Source organism: Lemur catta, chromosome 1, assembly GCF_020740605.2.
Source record: "Lemur catta isolate mLemCat1 chromosome 1, mLemCat1.pri, whole genome shotgun sequence".
NCBI classification, from domain to species: Eukaryota; Metazoa; Chordata; class Mammalia; order Primates; family Lemuridae; genus Lemur; species Lemur catta.
In genome coordinates, this window is record NC_059128.1 from 64,162,177 (window position 1) to 64,179,622 (window position 17,446).

The window sequence follows — 17,446 nt, forward strand, 5'->3', positions numbered from 1 at the left end:
GTATACAAACCAGTTCTTCTTTATAGGTTTGGTAAAATTTGGATGTGAACCCATCTAGTCTGGGGCTTTTTTTGTGGGAAGATTTTTTATAGCTGCTCCAATTTTGGTGCTTGAAATTGGTCTGTTCAGGAATTCTATTTCTTCCTGATTGAGCCTAGAGAGGCTGTGTGTTTCTATGGATTTATCCATTTCCTCCACATTTTCAAGTTTTGGGGCATAGATATTTTTAAAGTATTCAAAGATGATGTTTTGTATTTCCATAATATCAGTTGAGACTTCTTCTTTTTCTTTTCTAATTGAGCTGATTGAAGTCCTTTCTTTTCTGCTTCTGGTCAATCTAGCAAGAGGACTGTCAATTTTGTTTATCTTTCCAAAGAACCAATTTTTTCTTTCATTAATCTTCTGTATAGTTATTTTATTCTAGATTTCATTTAGTTCTACTCTGATCTTGGTGGTGTCTTTTCTTCTGCTGGGTTTAGGATTGGTTTACTCTTGCTTTTCCATTTTCTTGAGATGACTCATTAGTTTGTTGATTTGTGATCTTTCTGTCTTTTGGATGTGGGCATTTAAGACTATGAGTTTTCATCTCAGGACAACTTGTGCTGTATCCCACAGATTTTGATAACTTCTGTCCCCATTATCATTTTATTCAAATAATCTTTTAATTTCCATATGAATCTCCTCCTTGATCCAACAATCACTCAGCAATAGACTGTTTAATATCTATGATTTTTGCCTAGAGATGAATGTTTCTGCTGGAATTGATTCCTAATTTTATTCCACTGTGGTCTAAGAGGAAGCAATCCTTCCCAACTCATTCTATGAAGCCACTATTACCTTGATGCCAAAACCAGGAAAGGACACAATAAAAAAAGAAAACCACAGACCAATATCCCTTATAAATATGGATGCAAAAATTATCAACAAAATCTTACCAATCTGAATTCAACTGCACATCAAAAAAATAATTCATCATGAAACAGAGATGCAAGAATGATTCAACATAACATACACAAATCTATAAATGTAATTCACTATATAAATAAAAGCAAAAAAAAAAGACCATATGATTCTATCAGTAGACACAGAAATGGCATTTGACAAAATTCAGCACCCTTCTATGATAAGAACTCTTAACAAAATAGGCATGGATGGTACATACCTCAAAATTTATTAAAGCCATATATGACAAACCCACAGCCAACATCATACTGAATGGGGAAAGTTGAAAGCATTCCACTTAGAACTGGAACCAGACAAGGTTGCTCCCTGTCTCCACTTCTATTTAATATAGTATTGGAAGTCTTTGCCAGAGAAATCAGACAAGAGAAGGAAATCAAGGACATCCAAATAGGGGCAGAAGAGGTCAAATTATCACTCTTTACTGATGATATGATCTTATATCTAGAAAACCACAAAAGATTCAACCAAGAGACCCCTGGAATTGATAAATGAATTCAGTAAGTCTCAGGATACAAAATCAATGCACATAAATCAGTAGCTTTCATATATACCAATAACAGTCAAGTCTAGAATCAAATCAAAGACACAATACCTTTCACAATAGCATCAAAGAAAATAAAATATTTAGGAATATATCTAACTAAGGAAGTGATAGACCTATATAGGGAGAACTATGAAACATGAGGAAAGAAATTGCAGAGGATTTAAACAACTGGAAAAAGCATACTATACTATGCTCATGGATTGGCAGAATCAATATTGTTAAAATGTCTACACTACCCAAAAAGGTGATCTACAGATTCAATACAATCCCTATTAAAATACCAACATCATTTTTCACAGATCTAGAAAAAATATTTCTATGCTTCATATGGAACCAGAGAAGACCCTGTATAGCCAAAGCAACCTTAAACAAAAAGAACAAATTAGAAGGCATCAATCCACCAGACTTCAAGCTATAGTAACCAAAACAGCATGGTACTGGCACAAGAACAGAGACATTGACCAATGTAACAGGACTGAGAATCCAGATATAAAACCATCTTCACATTGTCATCTGATCTTTGACAAAGCAGACAAAAACATACACTGAGGGAAAGAATCCCTATGCAATAAATGGTGCTGGAAAAATTGGAGAGCCACATATAGAAGACTGAAACAGGATCCACACTTCTCACCCCTCACAAAAATCAACTCACAATGGATAACAGACTTAAACCTAACACATGAAATCATAAGAATTTTATAAGAAAATTTTAGAAAAACTCTTACTGACATCAGCCAAGGCAAAGAATTTATGAAGAAGACCCCAAAAGCAATCACAGCAACAACAAAAATAAACAAATGGGACCTGATCAAATTAAAAAGCTTCTGCATAGCCAAGGAAACTATCACTAGAGTGAACAGACAACCTACAAAAATGGGAGAAAATATTTGCATGCCACACATCTAATAAAAGGCTGATAACTAGAATCTGTATAGAACTCAGGAAAATTAACAAGAAAAAATCAAACAACCCCATTAAAAGCGGGCAAAGGACATGAACAGAAACTTTTCAAAAGAAGACAGACTAATGGTCAACAAACATATGAAAAATTGCTCAACATCTCTAATCATCAAGAAAATGCAAATCAAAACCACAGTAAGATTTCTCTTAACTCCAGCGAGAATGGCTTTTATCAAAAAGTCTCAAAACAGCAAATATTGGCATGGATGCAGAGAGATAGGAACACTCATATACACAGCTGGTGGGACTGCAAATTAGTACAACTTCTATAGAAAGTAGTACAGAGATACTTCAAAGAACTAAAAGTAGAACTAGCATTTGATCCAGCAATCCCACTACTGGGCATCTACCCAAAGGAAAAAAAAGACATTCTATAATAAATATATCTGTACTCGAATGTTTATAGCAGCACAATTCACAATTGCAAAGATGTGGAAAAAACCCAAGTGCCATCAATACATGAGTGGATTAATAAAATGTGGTATATGTATACCATGGAGTTCTACTCAGCCATAAAAAATAATGGTGAACTAATACCTCTTGTATTATCCTGGATGGAGCTGGAACCCATCCTTTGAAGTGAAGTACTACAATAATGGAAAACCAAGCACCACACGTACTCACCATCAAATTGGTACTAATTGATCAACACTAATGTGTACATATGGAAGTAACATTCATGAGGTGTCAGGCAGGTGAGAGGGGAGGAGGGGATAGGTAAAGTCACACTTAATGGTGCTGTGCACATTTTCTGGAGTATGGGCACGCTTATAGCTCTGATTTGGGGGGTGCAAAGGCAATATAAGTAACCAAAGTGTTCATACTCCCATAATATTCTGAAATGAAATTTTAAAAAAAAGCACAAATGCAAGCACAAAAAAAATTAAAACAAAATAAAATATTATTGTAGTAAAATAAATAAAAACAATGATAGTTACCAAAAAAAATAAAACCATAAAAAAACAAAAACAAATCCCAGTCATCATCTAGGGAACACCCTGGAGAATGCTCACACACATGCTTGGATCCTACAGGCAGCACAAAGCAGTTCTAATAGCCCCAAATACTCCTATAGATGAGAGAGTCACTGCAGGTGCTGCCATTAGAAAACAAAGACCCACAGAGGCCAGGGACCTTAAAACTGCTTAATTTCCTTAATTATTTTTTCCATCTAAATTTTTACCATTACATCCAACATTTTACCACTTTGTCCTTTAGCTTCACTGTCCCAGGTGCTTTCTACACCAAATGACCTCTTGTCAATTTTCCACACCATCCATATTCATAAAAGAAAGCCACCCATCTACCAAACTGTGGAATAGATACATATGGCATGGTCCTTTCAATACAGGGTCACAGTCCAGTGGGGAAGGATGGAACCTCAGTCCGATCCATAATAAGCCCTACCCAGAGATACACATCTATCAGAAAAGGCCAACCACATTTTTAAAATGGGCAAAGCTTTTAAATCACAGGTTGATCTCCCCTTTTCTCTCTCACACACACACACACATACAAGACCAACGGGCATAAGGAAAAGAATACTCAACCTTACTCAGAATTAAAGAAATGCAAACTTTAAAAATTAGACATAATTTTTTAACTTTCATATTGGCACAGATTAAAATGTTTTAAAGTATAAAAGTTTAGCAAAAGTAGAAGTACTCCTATCTTTCTGTTCAGGGTATAAATATGGCAGTTTCATATTTTTAAACAAAATATTCTTTGCCTCAGAAATTCCTCTGTCAGGAATGGGCTTTACAGATATACTCACAAAATTATGTCATGGTACATTATAGGTACATTTATCTTGTTATGTGTATAATAGTTTAAAAAAATAAAATATAAACACAAACTATCAGTAGTGCCTGGCTAATTAAATTATTAAAAAGACAAAGAGAATACTATGCAACCATTAAACAAGAATTGAGTTTATCTGTTTGTGCCATAAATATCCCCTAAATGTTGCAATAAGTGAAATCTGATGTGGAATGCTTGAGATATTTTATATTTGTGGATAATGCCTTAAAATGTATCTAGAAGGGGATTTGGGGTGGACAGACTAATTCTAATTGTTTATCTTTCTGTTCCATTTAAATAGTCAGCATATATAAATATATATATATAACTTTTATTTAAAAATGAAAACTCAGAAACAATTCCGGAAGTAGCATTGGAACATCAGGATAATGTAAGACCCACTCACTCATTCATTCTGATATATAAGCCTTGTACCCTCTGGGAGGCCGAGGCGGGTGGATCGCTCAAGGTCAGGAGTTCGAGACCAGCCTGAGCGAGACCCTGTCTCTACTAAAAATAGAAAGAAATTATCTGGACAACTAAAAAATATATATGTAGAAAAAATTAGCCGGGCATGGTGGCGCATGCCTGTAGTCCCAGCTACTTGGGAGGCTGAGGCAGTAGGATCGCTTAAGCCCAGGAGTTTGAGGTTGCTGTGAGCTAGGCTGACGCCACGGCACTCACTCTAGCCGGGGCAACAAAGTGAGACTCTGTTTCAAAAAAAAAAAAAAAAAAAAAAGCCTTGTAATTGTTAAGGGCTGAGATATCCAATCTCTCCCTTAGTAATAGAGGCTCCTTCAGTGTATCCTGGGATATAGAGTTGCTTAGCAATTAACTAATGTCCAATAATGCTTTGTAAACTAGTAGAGTCATCACATGTACAGCTTCTGCCTCCAAACTAATGATTTGTTTAACAAATGGCTGATGTCACCATTTGAGGTTCTTTTGTTTCTAAAGGGCATTTGTTGAGTTTGGCAAGTGCCCCGGCATGGCTGTTCACTGGCTGGCACTGCTTAATGCCTACAATAGCAAGAGTTGTGCAGTAGCAGAGGGACCATGAGAGAAGCCCCCAGATTCTGAAATTTTAAGAGGGTTCCACTATAAGCCAAACCTATGGCTTCATGTGCTTCTCTGTGTTGGCTGCCACTGCCACTCATTCATTCATTCATTCATCAGGTATCTACTGAGCACCCACTATGTGCAGATAATGTTCTTGGTGCTGGAGATGACAAAAAACAATGAAAACCCTGCCTAATAGAGCTTATATCCTAGGAAGGTGATGGACAAGATAAAGAATTTAAAATTGTTTAATTTAGACTATGTTTGATGATGTGTATGTGAAGAAAATAAAGCAAAGAAGGGATGCAATTTTAAATGTGATCAGGAAAGTCCTCTTGAGAAGGTAACCTCTGAGTGAACGTCTGGAGGAGGTGATGGAGCGAGCCTGGAGATACCTGAGAAGAAGCATGTTCCAGACAGAGCAAACACCAAGGGGGGAAGTCCTTTGCTGAAGGTATACCTGGGGTGGTTGGGGAACGTCAAGGAAGTAAGGAAGCACGATGATGAGGTAGAAAAAATATCTAGCTGGAAGAGGTGAGACACATTAGGCAAAGCCTTAGAGGCTACTACAGGAACTTTGATTTTTTTCTCTAGGTAGCATGAAGATATATCGACAGGTTTAAGCCTTGGAGCAACTTTATACAAATTATATTTTTAAAAGAGTCACTCCAGCTCAGTGGGGGGTTATCCCCCTACCACCAAGCAGGGAACATTTGGCAACGTCTGGGGATATTTTTGATTGCATGACTTGGGGCAAGGAGAGGTGCTACTGCCATTTAATGAGTAAAAACCAGGGACGCTGTCAAGAATCATACAACTTCCCACACAAAGAACTATCTGGCCCAAAATGTCAGTAATGCCCAGGTTGAGAAAACCTGAATTGCTAGTAGAGCATAGCAAGGGGAGGCAGGGGAGGAAATAGGGATGCAGGCAGGAGGTTTTTGATATAAACCAGGTGAGAGTACAGCTTGGACCAGCTGGTGGGGGTGATGAGAAGTTGTTAGTTTCTGGGTGATTTTGAGTGTAGATTCCATATGGTTTGTAAATGACTGGACGTAGAGTATAAGAAAGAGGGGAAAATGATTGGACATAGAGTATGGGGTTGTGGGGGGAAGAGAGAGAGAGAAAGGTGTCAATGGTAAGAACAAGGTGTTTGGTCTCACTCTGCCTCTCAACCCCTGTCCTCTCCTAAGCCCAGTTTTCTTTATTCTCCATATGTTGTGGACCTTCCTTTCCTCCCATTGATTTGACCACACTCTGCCCTGCCATATTCCATTCCACATTAAGGCTTCTCAAGTTTATCTTCAGTGTCTCATGCCATTTCACACCTTTCCTATTCCCCGCTGTGCTAGACCACGCCTGCTCAATCCACACCCAGACTGCCACAGCCCCATTTTTTTATTGTATCACAACTGATCCAGCATCCTTTCATTCTCATATCAAATCCCCAATGCAGCAGTGAAGACTCCCCAGCTTGACTTCTAAACCTTTCCTTCCATGCGTCTTCCACTCCAAACATGCCTGCTTTGCCATCTCCTGCATGGGACTCAATTTATCCCCTACCCTGGAATTTCCTTTCTCCTTATTTCTCAGGTGGAACCTCACCTATTATAAAATCTGGCTCATTTAATACCCATTTTTCTAAGAAGCTGTCTGTGATTGAGCCTAAATTATTCTGTTCACTCTTTTACTAGGAATTTGGCTAGATGACTGCTTGCTGGACTTCTTTGAAAATTATTGTTCTGTTGATTCCTCTGCACATGCCAGGACTATTCTGTAACTTTTATGAGAAAAAAAAAATCATATCATCTGTTCCCTTTGTAGCTCTTCTCTGAGTTCTATATATATAATGCTCTCCATACAGGAAAAATGAATTAAATGCTTTGTACTGACTGATGAAAGAAACACTGTCTTATATTTATCATACAAAAACATTTTGTATGATGCAAAAATTTTAAAAGACACATAATTACCCACATAAATGACATAAAAATGTGCCTGCATAAGGCTTGCTTTATCTATCAAAACAGTGAATTTCCACTGAAAAGAAAGAATATAAAAACACAATGCCAAGAGAATTAGAAATGTATTTAATCAGTGGAATGCTCAAGACAGGACATGGAGAATATTGATGAAAGAGGGCATTTCATAACAAATGCATAGACACTGTACTAATTCTCTGTTTAGGTATTATCTGGCTAAATGGCAAATAAGAAGGACTGTGGGCACAAATCAACAGAGGTAAAATCCCAGTCAGCCTGCTCTAGGCTTTTTCACTGCATGTCCTCGATGGTTTCTGTAGGCACAGTGACAGCAAGCAGTGGTACAGCCTCAAGCCATACACAGCTAGTCTTCTCAATAGGTAACATTTAGCCTCACATGTGTCGATGATCTTGCCAATAACTTGGCCTCACAAGTGACCTCTTCTCCTCCAGCTAGCTTACCCTCCACCTATTTCAGCTCCTCACTCCCATGGCCATGCCTCTACGGTGGCATTATCAACAAATGTCCCCCTACTGTCATATCATAGACTTTTAATTGGTCTCCCTGCTCCCCCATGCTCCTCTGCAGGCTTCTCAACACAGCAGCTAGAGGAACAAACAGAAGTCAGATCATGTCCCTGCTGCAAAACCCTCAGTGGCTCCCATCTCACTCAGAGAGCAAATCCTTACAGTCACCTCCAAGGGCTTACAGGATCTGGACTCCCATTATTCCCCTGACCTTATCTCCTACTACTCCTTCTCACCCAATCTGTTCCAACCATGCTGACCTTCTCTGTGCTCCCCCAACGCGCCGGCATGCCCAGCCTCAGGGCCTCTGTAATTGCTGTTCTTTCTACTTGAAATGCTTTTCCCTCAAATAGCTCTGTGCTCACTTCAGCCTTCAGTGCTCACTCTGTTTAATGAAGTTATACCTCCCACAATACTTCTTTTATTCTGCCCCTGTTTTATTTTTCTCCATAGCACTTAACAAGCATCTGGCACGCAAGATAATATACTTATTATTTTTATTATTTACTGTCTTTCTCTCTCTGCTAAAATATAAGCTTCATAGGGCAGGGATTTTTGTATGTTTTCTTCACTCTTCTCCCCTTGGCATGCAGAACAATGTCTGGCAAGTGCTCAATAAATAGCTGTTCAATGAGTGTTGTCTGCAGTGCCAGGACCCATGTCTATGCTTGCGCCTTTGCACACACACTTATGTGCATGCATATACATACAGGCACACATGTACACACATACATGCATGCACAGGCATGCACATGTATTAATTGAGATTTCAGCTGCATCAATGGAAGATAAGAGCCTTAAAAAACCTCCTTTATTTCTCCAGCTCTTGATTTAGTGCTGAGTTTGCTCCTAAATTCAAAGGCTATGGAAACTGTACCTACATAAAGAGCAAAATGACCAAGTCAAACACTCCCTGTGTTGATTTGTTTCTTTAGGCAGACTCTACTCCTGAAAAACCCCTAGTTTTCCGCACACGCACATCTCCTCTAACTTTGCAAAGCCTAAAGTTTCAAACCCTTGCTACCTGAGATCCAAATAACATCCCCATCTACTTGATAGAAAGAAATAACTGGCTTTATCTCTGATGGGATATGGAATTGACTTTTATGCATTAGTCATTCAACCTTGAATTGAATTTTGACAGGCTCTGCAGTGTATTAAATTGCTCCCACAAGGATGAGAAGTGTATATTTCTTATTAAATGTGTAACAGAACTCAATAATGCCTGTCATTTTCCACTGCAGAGATGAACTTGAATTAAAGCAGAATTAATTCAGCTAACTTAGGCAGAGGTCTAATACTAAGTTTATTTCAGTTAAAGCATAAGACAAATAAGTCAAATTCCTATGCAAAGTTCTTTAGTAGCTCAAACAATAATCTTTAATTCAAAATGATAGCTAGAAATATGTCAAAATCAAGAATTTTATGAATATTTTATAGCCTACAGAAATGCTTAGATGAATGGTATATATTAAAAAGAAATGAACTATATATTATAAAAAGAACATGTAGTTGAAAAAATTAGCCAGTCCTTAAGACAGTTCTGCATATTTTCACAGGCAAAGTGGACACCTGAGGCATATATAGAGCAGCCATCAAACATTTTTTGAGCACCTACTAAGTGCTAGGTACTGTCCTAAGCAATTATATTCATTACCTCACTTAATCCTTGTTTAAAAAAATAGACATTGATTCTGTTTTAAAAATAAGTAAATATTATTAAAGAGGTTTAATTATCTGCAGCTAATAAATGACAAAGCCAACGTTTGAACTCGGGGTTATCTGAGTCCAAAGCTGCATCACTTTCCAGTTGTCTCAATAATCCCCCACTTCATGCAAAGTCTCAGAGAGAGGAGGTGTCTGATAATATGGGTGGAAGGTGAGAAACTAGAGAGCTGGGTAGGAAGAGCTCTGAATTTGGAATCAGAGGTAATTTACTAAATGACTTTGGACTTCCTCTTACTTTAGTTTCCCATCTGTAAAATTGAGAAAATAAATCCTTACTATACATTATGAGGTGTTATAAAGTAAGACTAAGGCAATAGCTATGCAATGGATTTGTTTGGGATGGGCTTCCTCCTTGGTAAGAGCTTGGATCATATTTTCTCTATGGCCCTGCCAGTTCTAAGACAATAGTCTCTTAAGAAAGCTTGATTAATGCTGAGATGAATCCCTTTCAAAAGTAACCAATCACCTCTGATTTCTATGTTTAGATATACAAATATATATATGCACATAATTAATTTTCTTAAAACAGCATGCACCTCTACCTGGTACAGAAAAGATGACAGCAATGATGTGGGTTCAATGCTGAACAAGCACTATGGTTTCATAAAGCCCTTTGCTGCTACAAATAGTTTATTTATGTTTATAGCCCCATATCCTGAGACCATAAATACTAAACACCTCCTCAATCTTTTATCAATTTCTCCTTAAGTCACTTATTACAATTCTTAGTGCCTACTTCATTACATCCTTTTAATATGCATAGCCCTTTATGTGTCCCTCTTTTCTCCCTTCATATGTCTAATCATGCCTTTCTTTTCCCCGGGACTCTGTACAAGTATGGCTCTCACAACACCATTACCTGAATAGCTACCCCTTAGTGCATCTCATTTCACTGCATCTCACTGCCCTCGATTTGTGGATTTCAGTCTAGTTTCATTTATTTCTTTGTTTGAGCCACAACACAAAATACACACACACACACACACACACACACACACACACACACAAACACACAAACACACAGAGCAGTCATTCACCTTTCCTTTAAAAATGAACTTTATTTAACCTGTTGAATACAGAATACAGAACAGTCATGGGCAACATTTGAGGGAGTTGAAGTCTTTCTTTCCAAATCACTGCTCTCCTTCATTTGAACTTCACCACTCCCTCAAAGCACCAACAGCCTTCACAGTTCCCCAGTTGTCCAGTACCACCCACCACATTTAACTTAGGCTGCACTCTGCAGACATTTGTGTAAGTGCCTGATCCTGTCCTCCTCCTACTCCACACAAAACTGATTTGTCCTGTGCCCTATTCTCTCTGTGCCTTGGTGTCTGATAAAACAAAACATGTCACCCCCAAACCAATAAGACTTTTTGCCCAAGCAAAATATCTGTATTTGATAGGCAATTATCTAAGAGTGAATAAAATCTAGGAAAAAGACAGAAAGGAAGAGAGAGAGAAAAGAGAGGGGGGAAAAAAAGGTCTGAAGATACCACATGAGACAATAAGCCAGTCAAGGAACCATTTTGAGCAGATGATCCTTCTATCAGTCATCAAACCTGTTTAGATGACTGTCCACCCTGTCTGCTTACAGGGCCAGCCTCAATAAACTTTCATCAGTGTCCCCTGTTAGTACCATCTGAAGGCATTTCTCTGTCCATAGGTCATCGCTAGGTCCCTAAGTCCCCTCTATGTCCCTATTATCTAACCCAACAAATCAGACCTATAGAATGCCGTATAGTAAATATTTGATGGTGGGTGAATATCACCACTAAATTCAGTCTACCTTTAAACAGTACTGCTACTTAGTTGTGATAAGTATGAATTGGAATCCTGAGCTCATAGTTTTTCCCAAAGTGTTCTGCTGGGCCTCTGAGAGTGACTTATCCCTGGATTCTCCATTTCTGGGCTTTAACCATGTGGATCTCCATTGCCTCTTTCTGAGCCCCTACTACAACGGTCTGCCTGATTACCTGTACCCCTTGGATACTAATTTCTGTTTGGGCCTTCTTCTAAACCCTACAAGATAATTTTCTTATCCTATCATTCTAGAACTTGTCCTTCACTTAATAGGTAAGTCTGCTTGCTCTTCTTGGCCCCTCTAAATCTGTTCCTCCCAATTTAATGGAGGAGGTTCTATATTTTGCTAGTTCCCAGATAAACAATCTTATCTTCCCTATTACAGTTTCATTACCATCAAAAATCACAACATCTGAATCTATACAATACCTTTTTCCATTCTGTTCATCTCATTTTCCTATAATTTCTCCCTCATCTCTACCATACTTGATTGAGAACATAAATCAGTCCTTTTCTTCTGAAGTCAAACTGGTATCCAAAGATCATTTTAATGGCCTAGGCTTTTTGCCACAATGATGTTAGTCTGTATGTACAATTAATATCTAATTTAGCTAGCCTTGGTTAATGATAGAAAGTTGTCAAGAAGTGATAAAGAAAAGGAAAATTCTATGAATTTTTTAATTTTTTTAAAGTGATCTTAAAAGTTTACTCAAAATGCTATTGAGAGTATAGAGTTAGGTAAGCATAGTTAAATTACATACCTATCCAAAGCAAAAACATATGAATCATGCATACCTTACATTCTATGCATATTTATACCCTTGAAGGTGCTTTTATGTAAAACTTTAGCAAAATTTCTATCCCCACTCATTGATCTAGAATACATCCATAACCTGAATTTTAGCAAAAATACCATAGACTCGGACCTTTCCTGACCCATTTCATCACATAATCAACCTCACAGGAGTATTTTCTCCTGCAAGTTTGCTGCCTCACAAGAAGGGCAGGTGATCACAAGCTATTCGTCTATTTCCAAAGCACTCTGGGAGATCAGAAGAGAGGAGAATTGATTAATGTTCTCTATGAAAAGTTCAATAACTGTTTAATCACAGCTTGGAAATAAAGCAATGCTTCTGATCTTTTACAAATTAATTTAACGTTGCATTAAAAATAAAATAGGCCGTAAATTGTGCTGTGCAGGGATAATCAATGGCTCATTATCTTTGCTTCTAGCAAAATGCACTGATTCTTTTAAAGCCGTTAATGAGCAATATTGGGTAGTACACAGCTGCAAATGTGTTCAAGTATTATTGATTCTACATCTATAAAACTAATCTCATCAGGGCAGAATTTATGAGCAGTAATAATGCAAACTGTTCCGTGGTCCATACTAAAGAAATAAAAAAGAAAATTCATGTGCATAAAGCAAGATTATAAGATCACTGGGGAGGAACAATTTCTGAGCCCTTATTTGATTCTGTTGCCAGCACATCATAGTACTTAATCACTGTTAAATATAAATTTAATAAAAAGAGATCATCAATGGTGACCAATGAAATGTTAAGTCTTTCCATATAACTAAACCATTATGATAATTCTGTAATTTGGATTGATGTTACCACTTTTCTTAGACATTACTAGGACATTATGCACAAATCGTCTATAAGGCTACTTCTGTGTGATTTCATATCTTATGACATAACACTTACAAATATTTTACTTTTAAAACAGAAACACTGAGTTTTGATAGATGATTTTCATTGTCCAACTTTTTAAAATATATGTATTGTTCACACGTCCAACTGCCTGTTGGATGTCTCCCCCTTGGATGTGATTAAGCTCCTCAAACCTAACATGTCCAAAAATCTTAGAGTAGCTGCCAGGCAGTTGGTATAGCTGCTGAACCTTGGGATCTAGTTTATCCTGGATCAGAGAGTGGGGGAGAAGGAGGAAAGGGTCCTTGGAGCTTCTTTAGAAGGAGAATGGTGAGAGCATGGAGAATTCCCCACAGATAGAAAAGGAGGATGGAAAATGAAAATCTAACTATTCCAACATGTATCAGGCAAGAGTTTAATCTGCTATTTTATTTCAATTGCTGCAAAGCAGAAGTCAAGCTAAATTATTTTCAGGTAACACCAAAAACTACCTTACAGAGAAACTATCATCACTAAAATGTATCATAACAAAGAGTTCCCATTTTGCTGAAAGCTGACAGATTAGTGCCCCTCCTGCTATTACGGAACTTCACCAGGTTTGTTGAGTTGAGTTCCAAAAGTTAAAGATTTAATATTCCCCCTTTACTAACTACCCGTATCCCAAGCAGAAGGGATAAAAAATATCAATCCAGGTAATATAAATGTGCAGAAATTGCTGAAATTTGTTATATCTTTTCAAAAACCTTATTTAGAAATTTCAAACTAATTATATTGCATTTTCAGGGGGTTAGGATTGCTATTAACAATAACAGGCTACTGACCTGAAAGTTCAGGGAGAGAAAGCAAAACTTAATTCCTCCTCACAGCATTTCAAGGCCCCAACAGGCAGATAAGTGACATGCTCCAATCTAGCAATGGTAAGAAGAAATGTAAGCGACATATTTCCATCCAATTTCCTTACATAGCACTTACTTTTAAAGGAATCTTCTTGCCTGTTTATAAGAACATGTAATTTATAATAAAGGCATAAGCAAAAACTCACTGCCCAACATTTCCTCAAAAAGATTGTCAAACTTTTTGTTTGCCAAAATGTCAACCAGTGTTTCAGAGCCAGTTTACATCAACACTCAGTTACATCTGGAGCGTAAAACTCCAGCTGTAGTGTAAAGCACCTAGAATTTTCAGGATTGGACAAAAAAGAATGCAAATTCAAAGGGAGGGAGGCCAAAAACAACCTGAGCCTGGGTAAAGCAGTAAACCCAAAGCAGGGGAGGCTGAGCTGTTTTCCCAGGCCAAGCCACCCCATAGCTAATCCACAAGGGGACAGCAGTGAGGGCCTGGTCTCCCACAGCTCAAGAAAACAAAGAGGGTTTCTCTTTCCCACTCACTAGCTCCCAAGACAAAGTGGACTTTGCCACTTTCAGCTCTCAAAGATTGAATGTCATAGATTCCAGGGCAAGAAAATAGGCTGGTGAGGAGTTTCTGAGGTCACATATACTTGTGAAGACCGATCAGCCTCATCATAATTTTTTTCCCTATACTTGACCAGAGACCAGTTTAATCAGGACACTAACGTCCCAGAGCAAAGGTTTAAGCTGGGAAACAACTTTGATTATGATACATCTATAACATCAGTTCTCAAATTTTGGTATGGATAAAAAATTTTTTATAAATCTTGCTTTTAAAACGCAAGTATACATGAAAAAAATATTTAACATCATGAGTCATTAGAGAAATGCAAATCAAAACCACAATGAGATACCACTTCACACCCACTAGGAGGGCTAAAATTAAAACAAAAGCAAAACAGACAATAACAAACGTTGGCCAGGATGTGGAGAAACTGGATTGTGAAATGGCACAATCCTTTTTTAGAAAAGAGTGCGGCAGTTCCTCAAAGTGTAAAATACGCTGTCACCATATGACCAGCAATCCCGCTCCTAGCTGTATACCTGTGTTAGTTCGCTAGGGCCGCCACAGCCAAGCACCATGGACTGGGTGGCTCGACCAACAGGAACTTCCTTTCTCGTGGTGCTGGCGGCGGGCAGTCCAAGGCTGAGGTGCCAGCCGGGGCTGGTTTCCTCTGAGGCCTCTCCCCTCGGCTGGCGGAGGCCCCTTCTCGCCACCGCTTCCCGTGCTCCTCCCTCTGTGCAGGGTCACCAGTCAGGCTGAATTAGGGACTGTCCTGATGGCCTCTTTTTAACGTAATTACCTCTTTGGAAGCCTTATGTCCTCCGGGGGACCCGGGGCGCTGAGGTGTGTGCAGGGCCCGGCTGCGTTCTCTGTGGCCGCCGCCACCGAGCTCCGAGACCCCGCGGACAGGCAGCGCCTGGCGGTCCAGGTCTCAGGCGTTCCTGTCAGGGCCGAGGCCCGAGAGGCCTGGAAGGCTGCAGGGGTCTGGGGCACCGCCTGACGTCCGGGCAGGGGACCCTGAGCCTTTCCCTGCGTCTCAGAGCTTTCCCGGTTACCACGGGCTTCTTTCTGAGCGAGCTGTCCAGGCGGCGCCCCCGGCGGGAGCGCGGGCCGACTGCTCACGCCTGCACGTCCTGCCGCGCGCGCGAGGCCCGGAGCGCAGCACCGGGTGCGGGGACCGCAAACTGCCATCGCGGGCGGAAATTGCTGGCTCAAAGGAGGCTCCCTGTGTGTGCATACAGGTTGTCCGGTTATTTTTAAAAAGGAAAAACAAGGCTTAAAAGAAATGTTACTGTGATCAAAGTTCTGTGATTTACGACAAAAACCACAGCTAATTTAAGCCCAGAAAAACATATTGGAACTTTAGGGTTTCTGCACGCCCCCATACTCAGTGTCTAAGGATTGGCCCTGCCTTGGCCCAGGGTGAGCCCTGAAGGGAACGGGAGGAATGCTCCAAAGTTCCTGCGGATAGGAAGGCAAGTCAAAGGGTTGCCCATGTCCCCCAACCCTCATGGAATCTCACCAGGGCCTTTCGGAAGCTCACAGGACTCGGGGACCCTCCCCTGTCCGGCTGCCCTTCAGGGTACACAGCGACTAGAAAACAAGTGACTTCTGCGGCACAGGGCCCTTGGGACTGAGAGCCAAGGGCTGGTTCTCTCTCCTTCCCTGCTCGACCCAAAGCAGGATCATGGCTCTGCCCAGGCCCTTGACCGTCCATCAGTCTGAGTTGATCAGAACTGGAACAAGAAATTTAGAAAATGCACTGTGTTCTGCAACTCCTGAAATACCACTGCAGTAGGCTGGAACTAAGGACCCGACCGAAGGTCACAGTTTCAGAGACGGTAGCCACGGTGTCTGTGTGGGCTCCTCCTCCCGCCTGGGCAGTCCTCGTCCCCTGCAGCAGCTGGTAGGAAAGAGGTAAGTTCACCTCGCTGACGCCTGGGCCAGTGTGGAAGGGATGGGGACACCGCGACCCAGGTGGTCTCTCTCTAGGTCTCCCTGCCGAGTGAACACAGCGCTCCCTCCTCCAGCCACCAGGGCTCAGCTGCAGCACTTAGCAGACTAGCACAGCCCTCGCTGTGGGTCTCACGCTGGCAGCAGCATGAAGCCATCACTGACAGCGACCATGGCCACGTAGAAGGAGGGCACCCTGTTCACTCACAGGGACTTGTGCCCAGTGGGGTCCAGCTCTACAGCCTTGTGTTGCCGCCACATCAGGAGGCAGGTCTGTGGACACACAGCAGGTTGAGGGGAGCAAAGGACTCCTGACTCCACTGCCTGCCCAGCCCCGACCTGCCAGCAAGGTTGAGTGCATGAGAGGAGTGTGAACCCACCCTAATTACTAGCACAGGGGTCTGGACTCCCACTCACCCTGGCAAGGTCTAGGCCCTCCAGGAGCCCACTGTGGCACTGCCCACTGGGAGGGTGGGTCAGGGGGACCCATGTTGGGCTTTGGCTGCAGGATGGCCCATGGGGGCTCACTGGGACCGTGTTTTCCATCTGTTTACTTGGCAGTAATGCCAATCATGTAGGATATCTGTCCCCATCACTGCTCTGTGAGGTCCCTGCCGGCTAACCTGGGTAGGCCCTGGGCAGCCACAGCATCTTATGAGAATCTAATAACAACTTCACTTCTATGGTTTTCATTTTACAATTATTTGTGGCCAGTGATACTGTTTTATTTGCATCTATAGTAGAAACTATGTCATTTGAAAGCACACAGAAGAGGACTGGATTGGGGGATGGGGAAACACACTTTGGGAACAAATGAGGAATTCACACACGGCCCAGGGAGCGAACCACGCTCCTGTAGGAAAACAGCCTTATTTTCTTAGACATGTGTTCAGGGTGGGGAAATAATCTTCATAGCCTTCCAGAAATAGCCAGTCTTCTGTAAGTGGTGTCTGTGTCTACAGATTTTCTCCACATGCATATGCTCAGTTGCTTCTGGCCCCAGAATAGACCCACAGACCCCCAGGGACTCACAGCTCAAATTAGACCGCTCAGAC

General features: G+C 40.6%; 1 long non-coding RNA gene across 3 annotated transcripts in view; it reads right to left on the reverse strand.

The window, feature by feature from the left end:
• The window catches only part of LOC123650566, a 401,175-nt gene that overhangs the window by 279,892 nt on the left and 103,837 nt on the right, over positions 1-17,446 (reverse strand). Inside the window, exon 4 of one of the 3 annotated variants that reach the window (XR_006739411.1) lies at positions 13,847-13,933. The exons of the other annotated variants lie outside the window; for them this stretch is intronic. This is a non-coding gene — a long non-coding RNA (uncharacterized LOC123650566). Of the gene's footprint in view, positions 1-13,846; positions 13,934-17,446 lie in introns of those variants that run through there. 3 annotated transcript variants of the gene reach the window in all.